The sequence below is a fragment of the Microtus ochrogaster genome, chromosome 10, assembly GCF_000317375.1.
Source record: "Microtus ochrogaster isolate Prairie Vole_2 chromosome 10, MicOch1.0, whole genome shotgun sequence".
NCBI classification, from domain to species: Eukaryota; Metazoa; Chordata; class Mammalia; order Rodentia; family Cricetidae; genus Microtus; species Microtus ochrogaster.
In genome coordinates, this window is record NC_022016.1 from 84,545,039 (window position 1) to 84,555,085 (window position 10,047).

Here is a 10,047-nt window from a genome sequence, read left to right on the forward strand (position 1 = left end):
ACAGCTGCCTTGTGGAAGGGAAAAGAGAGAGAGAGAGAGAGAGAGAGAGACTGAGACTTTTGGAATCTCAAAGCCCTCCTCCAGGGATGCACTTCCTCCAGAAAGGGCAAGTCTCCTAAAAGCCTCACCCAACTGGGGACCAAGTTTTCAGATGCCCGAGACCATGGAGGGCTGTCTACCAATCCAACCCCTGCACTAGCTGAGTGGGCAGGCTTCAGGTTCAGTGAAAGATGCTATTTCAAGGAATTGGGGAGAAAATGGTAGATGAAGACCCTCATCCTTGCTCTCTGGCCTTCACACAGACAGCTCATCAATAAGGAAAACGGGAGGGTCACCTGAGTGAGCAGGAGCCAGGAGCGGGAAGAGTAGGGACCGGGAGAGATGGGAAAAACCCTTCAGAGTGAGCCAGAACATCCCAACCAGCAAGGAGGAACCCCACAGAGAAGCCTCAAGGTGGCAACAGCAGGGAGGCCTGGTGAGGAACTGAGCCAGGCTGCTGACCTCATTCTGTGATGCCGACTTTGTTTGCGTGGGATTTGGTACACACAGAGTACATATGATGCATAGGCGGCCCACATAGAATGTACTTTTATAGGGTACATGTGGCATACATACAATGCATAGGCAGGACACATGTGATGCATTTTTGGTATGTGACCCACACGAGGAGTGTGGCACATGTGGGGTTTATCTTCAGTGTGCATATATGGCTTGTGGGGTGTCTATGGAATGGTGTGTTTGCTAGAGAACGGCACCCTCCCTCTTTTTTTTTTAATGGTGGGCACTGTCATCTGTATTCCAGCCTCTAGGGGGCGCACCTCCCCCCTCTGCCCATCCAAGTCCCACTTTCTAGGTCCCGTGCAAGCAGGTGGAAACTTTGCTTTTTATTGAGACTGATTTATTATTGAAACAACTTGAATGGGTTTCAAAATAAGTTAAATGAGAAGAGATGTTCAGGTCTGGTCTCATAAATCAAGGAGCATCCAAAGGAAGAAGGAAACAAAGAATTCGCAGGGACCTGCAAACAGATGGCTGGCGAGCAGGAAGAGAGGAACAGGTTTCCGGCTGACAGGGTGTCTGGGGAATAAATCTTCTCCTTCCCTAGCTGGAGCGCAGGGGGAAGGCCGCCTCTTCCCTTGTTGCCATCCGGGGAGGGTAATGTCTGGGGAGCTCTGTCCTCTCTGGGGCGCTGGGCATTCCCAGGGGCTCCTTGCCTGGTCTCTAGTTTCTAGAGCCATGGGGGAGGCATTTTTATGGGGAAATTGGGTTTCGGGGCTACAATGATTCTCCGGTTCCTAGGTGTTGATGAGAAAGATGTGAATCTTTCAGTCTGGCTATAAACTGTTTGAACTGCTCAGAGCATGTATCTTTATTGCGGAGTCTGTCTGTCGTGTGTGAGTGTGTATGTGTGTGTCAGTCACTATGTGTGTGTGTTTGTATGTTTGTAACTGCGTATGAGTGTATGTGTCTGTGTGTGTCTGTCTGTCCCTGTGTGTCTGCTTGTCTGTTTGTCACTGTGTTTATGTGTTTGTGTCTCTATCCCTCTGTGTGTGTGCACGTTTGTGTGTGTGTGTGTGTGAGTGTGTGTGCGTGTGCGTGTATGCCCCAGCATTCAGCAAGACCTGGCCTGGGATGTCAACTCTATTCCAGAAAAGAGAGAGCTGCGACCACAGCCTTGTCTCCTCTACCTTTGCCAGCTGCCCACAGTTGAGAGCAATGTGGGTCTCCCTCCCCACTGCAAAGCCTGGATCTTCAGGTTTGGGGGCCCGCTGCCCAGGGGATGGGACAGGTTGGAGGTGGAGGTCAGTCACCAGCTAAAAGATGGGACCTCGTGGAAGGGAAACTGAATCCAGGTGGGGGTGTAGAGACAGATGTCCCCAAAGGCCACAAAGAGCCAATTGCGGGGAGACAAACAGGATAACGGGTACAGGGCCTCCTGGTGGCACTTGGGAAATGAGCAGGAGGTGAAAAGCCTCAAGTACTAAAGCAAGAAAGCAAATGAGGATGGGTGGACAGGGGCCTCAGGGTCAGCGTCTGGGCTTCTTGGCGCCTGGCAGGTGGGGTGGTCTTAGGCTCTACCTGTGAGGTAATTTCAACCAGGTCCTCCAGCCCAGCTGCCAGGGGAGCGAATCCCGCTAACCCAGTCTGCCTGCCTGTCATTTGTGTTTCTCTTTTGTCTTCAGAATAAAGAGACTCGGCAACTCCCGGGCTGCTTTTGACTCATCTGACTCTTCATGTCTGCCGCTCCCACTGGTGGCTGTCTTTATTAGGCTACAATTCATGTGTCTTCATCCCCCCTCTTCCCGGTCCTGCTGTGGGACAATGGCCTTCTCCACAAGTGTGCCAAGCGTCCCTGTCGCACTGTCTGTCTCCTGGAGGGTCTGGACGGCTCACCCTCCTTCCTCGTGTTTCTGACCAGCCCATGTTCCCCATGGCCTGATGGTGGCTGCTCCAACCCTGCCACTTCCAGCTGTCTCTGTGGCTCAGGCTGCGGATTGACAGGATTCATACATCATAGTGGCAAGGCAAAGCCCTGGGAGAGGACAAAGGGCAGAGTGCAGATGTAGTGGAAGGATGCTCAGGTCCTCGGTGCGTGGAGCCTATGGATTTACTCCTCCAGGTTCAGCGAAGCGTCTCAGTCGCACCAGTGACGGCCTCTGAGGAATAGGCTGCATATCAAGTAATTGGAAGCTAGGCTGTAGTTTCTAAAACTGGGGACTGGAGAGATGGTTTGTTAGTTAAGAGCACTGCTCTTGCAGAGAGCCCTAGCTGAGCCTCAGGGTCCATATGGTGGGTCACAGCTGCCTTGTGGAAGGGAAACTCCAGCTCCTGGGGAGGCTGACGCCCTCTTCTGGCCTTTTCCGGCACCACGTGCATATGGTGCACATATACACATTCGGGCACACAGATACATAAAATGAAAACAATATCTGGATGGAAAGTAGAGGGCTTGTCTAAATGTTCCACCCAGCACATACACAGATGTTATCAAAGGGGCTTAGGCACACGTAGCACGACATCCCAGCCTCCCCTCCGCACTGTGGTGAGAGATCTTGACCCAGTCATCCCTCCAGCTGAACCGTATCTGTAAAAACAGGGATAGTCCTGCTCAGCAGAACAGCTGAGTTACAGGACAAGAAGTTCCGTGGGCTCTGTTTGTGCTCGTGCTGCGGGCTGCAGACTCCCCAGAGCACAGCCGCTGCTGCTGGGCAAGGCACCAGCCGCTCCGAGCCTTGGTATCATCAGCATGAAACGGAATGCTTGGCCCCCACTCACCCAGCACACAGGGATGGAGGCCTGCCCTCTGCTCAGCTGTTCTAGGCACCAGAAACAGGCAGGGTAATTTGTAAAACGAACTGGATTCCCGTCCTTGGGGGACCTGTGTGGTGACTAGGGAGAGGGACAGATGAGTGACTATTGTTGATTGAGGCTTTTGAGGATTGGGGGGGCTCCAGGGATGTGGGTCAGTTGGGAGAGTGTTCGCCTAGCATGCACACAGCCCCGGGTTCAATCCCCATCACCACATAAACCACGTGATGTGCCTGAGACCCTTGAGACTCTGTCTCATCACACAAACCAGAGAAGTTCAGAGGGAAGCCTGTTTGGATTTTGATGTTTGGATTTAGTTTCTTTACATGCGTGTTTTGCTCACATGTGAATATGTGATCCGTGTGTGTGTCTAGTGCCCACTGGGGGTTGGAGGGTGGATAGGATCTTTTGGAATTGGAGTTACAGATGGTTGTGAGCAACCATGTGGGTGTTGGGAATTGAACTTGGGTCCTCTGCAAGAACAGCCAGTGCTCTTAAACGCTGAACCGTCTCTCCAGCCCCAGTGGCTGTTCTGTGTAAGTTTTTGGAATTGGCTTCTCCGATCCAGTAACAGTTAAGCTGAGGCCTTCAGAAGGATCAGTGGGAGCTGTGGGGGCATCAGGAAGTAGCACAAGGCAGTGGGAAAAGCAAGTGCAAAGGCCCTGAGGCAGGAATGAGCATGGTGAGTGAGGACTGTGGAAGAGATGTGTGGCTGGATGGGAAGAAGAGAGGGGTGCGCAGGTTGGCAGGAGTGGCGGCTGGGTAGGAAGCCGTAGCTTGTGGTTAGCATCCCATCTGCTGCCCCGAGGAAACATGGCATTCTGGCAGCATTTCAATAGTGCGGGTCGCCTGCCGTGGGAAGTCATTTGGTTCTAGCAATCTGAATGACTTGGCCCTCCCGCCTCATCTACCTGCCCAGGACCTGCAGAGCCGCTCACCAGAGGCCATTTCCTACTCGCTGCTCTGTTTTGGATCCAGGGCAGGCTGTTTGGATTTTGTTTTTTTAATTAAAAAAATTCTTTACTGCCACGGATGGAGAGGAGCTTAAAGCCTGAACCCTTGTGCCAACTTGGCAGCTTTATTTCTGCTTTGTAATGTGGTCATGAAGCTTCGGTAGGTTCTGTGCTTGCTGAAGGTACGCAGGCCATATGGCATGAAGGAAAGGGATGAGGCTGACCACTGTTTTATGAGTGGTTATAAAAAAGGTCTTCCTTTCCATCCTTTCCAATGAGAGAGAGAGAGAGAGCGAGAGAGAGAGAGAGAGAATATACCTCTACCATTCATGAAGTCTCTCCAAAAAGCCACACTGAATACAGTGGCATATGCCTATGACAGGAAGACAGGAAGATTCCTGTAAGTTCGAGGACAACCTAGGCTACACAGTGAGACCCTGTTTCAAAACACAACACAACACACCCAGCACTGGGGGTATGATGAATGTGGAACAGGTGAACACATGACATATGCACCACCACCTCCCAGACCGCAGCCTTGGCAGACATTGCTAATCAATCACAGAGCACCTCCCTGCTGAGCTCAGATGCAGCCTCAGAGTTCTGGAGAGCCTGTATGGGGTTGGTTTTATAAGAGGAAACATTTGTTGACTCAGCTGCAGGAGCAAGTGGTCCTGGGGTTTCTCTCCCGGGTAGGGGGAGCAGGCTGGGCTCTGAGTTCGAAGTCCTGTCCTTGAACCTGAGGCAGCTCTTTCTGGCTATGCCTCTGGCCTACAAATGGTGAACAGCGTAGCCTCAGAGGACTCCTCCAAGTGCTGCTTGGAGCCTGACGTTTGTGCAGCCGAGGTCCCACCATCTTGCAAGTAAGCAGAGTAACTGGGGCTGTTTGAATCCCTGGGTGGATTTATCTGGTTACCAGATGAGGATCACAAGGTGACAGATGAGGGCACCAGGTGTCTAATGAGCTGGGATAGAAACGGAGACCTAAGGGGAGTCATCTCGTCAGCTTGGTTCCGGGGGCCAGGAGGTCAGTTATGTAACCCCCGAAGTGGGGAGGGGAGTGTGTGGTGGTCATTCAGGGGCTGGGGACCCAGAAGACAACAGGCAGGGGTCTAAGCGGAGAATAGGGAGCAGGTGAGGAACAGGAGAAGGGACAGAGAAGGGCCGCTTAGGACTGGTGCTCTCATCCCAGGACTCCCAGTCAGGAGCAGGTGACAGCCCCTGCCTTGGGTTCCTGGGACCCTGAGGGTGTGGGTGTGGCTCTGACTTAGAGTCACATTCAGGTTTACCTGTGCTTTGGTGGGCTGTAGGAGGGCAGAGAAACACACAGACCTGGGTGCACAGCCTCGTACTCTGCTCACTTGCCTCAGTTTCTGCAAAGTCAGCTTCCTGTTTCCTTGACAACGAGGCTGGCTGCCCAGGCTGCTCCAGTCCTCTCAGTCCTGTCAACCAGCCTGTGGTAAGTGCTAACCTGCTGGGACCATCTTTGCCAATGTGGATTCCTGGTCTTTCTGTCCTTGGGATCTGACTCCAGAGTCAAGGCATAGGAATGTGTCCATTAGGGCTTGCCCACCTTAGGAGCCCCACCCCTGGGGTGGGACAATGGAGCAGGGGACAGTGGCTACTGCATGTGGGTCACCTATATGTAGGTGGCTAGTCTCGGCTAATCCACATCAGGCTGCTGTGCACAGGAGACCCAGCAGAGGTGATACGTGGGTTCATTTTACCTCGTGGATATTTTTTTCAGATTTTAGAAACTTAACATTTTCTGTATTTATGGCTCCTTCCAGTGGACTCCTGTTTCTATAGCAAAATGCACAAGACAAGGCTGCCAGATGTATATAGAAGAGGCTTGAAGGTCAGGTCAGCGGTGAGTTTGCTGCCAAGTGAGTTTTTAGTCACTGTTTTGTTTGCTTGTTTTCAAAACTTTGGGTACCTTGGAATTTTGATAAAGGGACAAGAGGCTGTCCACTTCCAGGAGCACACGGGGGGCTGTCCACTTCCAGGAGCACACGGGGGGCTGTCCACTTCCAGGGGCACACGGGGGCTGACCACTTCAGGACATGAAGGGCTGTCCACTTTCAGGGGCACACGGGGGACTGTCCACTTCCAGGCAGGCTCCAGCCCAGCATCTCACTGTACGCTTTCGCTGTATTAAAACATCTGTTTCTTATTGCAAAGTCAGTTTTGCTTTTTTGTTATTTCAACTTTCTAGAAGGGGAAGCGCAGACACAGAGAGGCTAAGTAACTTGCTCAAGGGCACACAGCCAGGAAGCTGCACAGCTTGGGTAGAACGGACTTCATAGCAAAGCTGCCTCTGTCACAGTTTACAGCTTCGTGTAGGTGTGGGAGGAAGGCAAGAAGATTCTTACCACATGGGGGAATGAGCTTGGAGTGCTTAGGTCTCCAAAGCCCAGGGGAACGATTTCTCCCCGCTTAGGGAGTTGATGGAAACACCAGAGGAGGTGGTGTCTATGCAGACAGAAGGGTGAGCAGGTACCAGCTGGCACCAGCAACAGAGAAGTGCCAAGTCAGGGGGCTGCAGTGGGCAGGCTGGAGGGAGGAAAGATGGACAGCAGTGGAGGGAGTGGGGTCAAAGAACTAAGCAAGGGCCAGCTTTGGGGGCTCCTCGCCCTATTGGCTCAGGCCTCCTCCTCCAGTGGTCAACTCTCCTGCCCACTGGGATCGTTTTCCACCTTGCTCAGGATTCTGGGGTGTCCTTATCCCCCAATCATCCCCTTCAAGGACTGGCCGGCCTGTCCCAGAAGGCCCTGGAAGGGAAGACCACTCAAATCAGTGTCTGGGCTGGTGAAACTTGGGGTAACAGCAGATCCTCTCTCCAAGGAAGGACTTCCTCACTTGGGGAGCTGGGGCCCATCTCCCTCCTCTCTGATCTGGTGTGCGGTTTGGGGGCTCCAGCCAACACCAGCCACAGACCCCAAGTGCCTAGAATCCACCAGCTGCCTCTCTCCCGGAGACAAGGCAGGAGCCTGACAGATGAAATCTTTATTATCCCGATTTATTTTTTATTTGTGGCGTGTGTGTGCATACGCGTGCAAGCCGTTGCATTTGGGGCCCAGGCGGCTGCCGAAATCCCCACAAATGTTGCTCATGAATATTCCACGGCAGCACCGGCCACGCTTTGCAGTCATTGATTATTTATACGTGAAATAAGGAAAGCTTCATAAATAATCAAAGAGCCTGCATGCCAGCTGTGTTGATACAGCCCTCCCACCTGACGCAGGTGAGGGATGGGTCTTCCACACTCGCAGGGCGGCCTTGACATTCATAGACCGTGGAGGATGGCTCCGGGGTGCCTGCACCTGCACTTGGGGTGTGCATGCCAACTAGGGCTGGGGCCACACACCTGGCTGTGTGGCTAGGGTGGTCTGTGCCTGAAACTGGAAGGTGGTCAGAGAGAAACACCATGGAGTTCTCCTGTGGGGATAACAGCAGGTTCAGTGGAACACCCCTCTGATTCAGAAGGCCTAACCTTCATGTAACCGCTTTAGAAGCACAGTGGGTCTTCAAGGGACAGAGAGTCTTGGGTCACCCTTGTCCCTGCTTTATGATGTTTGCGATGGGGGTGGAGGAAGCAGAGTACCCGTTCGCAGCCGGGCCTGGGCTCGGAGGCAGAGACTCAGTGCCCTTCCCTCTCCATTTAGCAAACTACCACAGCCTGACTCCAGAAGCAACCTCTGTTTCCAGGCTTCTCACTCCGTTATCTCCAGTACTTAACAACCTTTACCAGACTCTCGTGGTCACGCTACACCCAAGTGCTGGGAACACAGGCGTGCTCCACCACGCCTGGCTCTATTGACCTTTGGGGCAGGCAAAGTGGATATGCCTTTTTGCAGAGAGTCTCAGTGAGGTTGGGTAACTGGCCCCCAGCTGCAGAGCTGGTCCCTAGGAGAGTCTGTCTGTCCTGTTGCTCCTTGGCCATTGCTTCCAGTGAGGGGACTCAACACCTGCCACTCCAGCAGCCTGGAGGTGGGCAGCCTAGGACCCAGTGTGGGCATCTGCTAAAGGGATGCATATCTTCTCTTCAGTCATTGAAAGGAAGTGGAGAAACAGTAAAGCATGGGACGCCGTCTGCATTGATGTGTGTGTGTCTGTGTCTGTGTGTGTGCAAGATCCACACATGTAATAAAAACACACACATAGACATTCAGATTAGTACATGGAAAACCAGCAAGATGGGTAATTGTGCTGTCAGTTTCCCTTTGTGATATTGCAACACAGCTTTGATGTCATCACTGGGGAGATGGTCACCTAGTCAAGGGTACGGTCACAGACAAACCTATTATCTCAAAAATTTTTAATTAAAAAAAATTGACCCAAAGCTCCCTTAAGTAATTGCACTGATTTTTACTCAACTTTTATCTTATCTCAAAAATTCAGTGTTGGGGCTGGAGAGATGACTCAGTGGTTAAGAGCACTGGCTGCTCTTCCAGAGGACCCGTGTCCAGTTCCCAGCACACACATGGCAGCTCACAATCATCTGTAATTCCATTTCCAGAGGATCTGAGACCATCTTCTGTATTCTGTGGGGAACTGCATACACACTGTGCCTACAATCTCCTGCAGGCAAAACACTCAATCACACGAAATAAAAAAAAAATTTAAACAACAGAAAGAGAAAACAAAAGTGCATTTGTGGAGTGAAGGCCTTGTGATGCTTCCGGTGTGAAGACTGGAAGACCAGCTTCCTGTGGCTTCAGGAGCAATACCTGCCTTTTAGCTGTCTGAGGTTGGAAGGCTGAGGACACTCTCGACAGCATGTCCTTGCTGCCTGTCTCTGTGTAGACCACATAGCCAGCACTGCTGACGTGAGGTCGAGGTTATCATTTGCAGTGTGGGCTGCAGCTCACTCCGAAGATCTGGGAGAAAAGATGAGTAGCGGCTGAACTAATGAGGTCAAATCACACAGGGCTTCCTTCCCCCACCATGTCCACTGGTCCTGCTTCTCCTGCTCCCCTGGGATCTCCCCCAGGGAGGACAATTCTGACCCCCTCTCTGCTTCAAGACCAAGGCTGGAATTGTTTAATGTCAAATCAGTAAAGGTGTCACCAGCTTGCAGCCTAACTGCTAAGAGAAGTGATTCATGACCCCACACCAGGCATCGAGCCTCTCCTCCCCTGCCCAGCCCAGCCTGCGAGGGAAAAGAGATAAATTACTGTCATTGCTTTTTATGGTACACATAATCAGGTGGCAACATGGAACCTAGACTCATCTCAAAGTCATTTACAATGAATTATTCATTTGGCTGAAAACAGCCTCCCATTGGAGGGGGAAATAGCCTTTCTCCTGGGCTGTGGGCTGCCCTGTCCACAGCTGGGGAGGGAGCTGGGATACCCCTGGGACGTTTGCCTCCATCCTGGAGAGCTTCAGAACTGCATTTCCCTAATTGACTTCTGGAGCTTCTCCGGGTCCCCAGCTCTCGTTCCTACTCTTCATCCGGACAACTCAGAGAGGAGCTTAGGCCTTGCTCACACCAGTTGGCACCTCGCCTTCCTCCTCTTAAAAAATATCTAAATCCATTTTTAATTTTTATTTTTATGTACACTAGTGGTTTGCTCGTGTACAGTGTGTGTGTGCAGTGTCTACAAAGGCCAGAAGAGGGCATCAGATCCCCTTGGTACCTGTGAGCTGCCATAAGGGTGCTGGGGATTGAACCTGGGTTCTCTGGAAGAGCAGTCAGTGCTCTTAACTGTTGAGCCATCTCTCTGACTCCCTGAGCGTGTGTGTGTGTGTGTGTGTGTGTGTGTGTGTGTGTGTGTGTGTG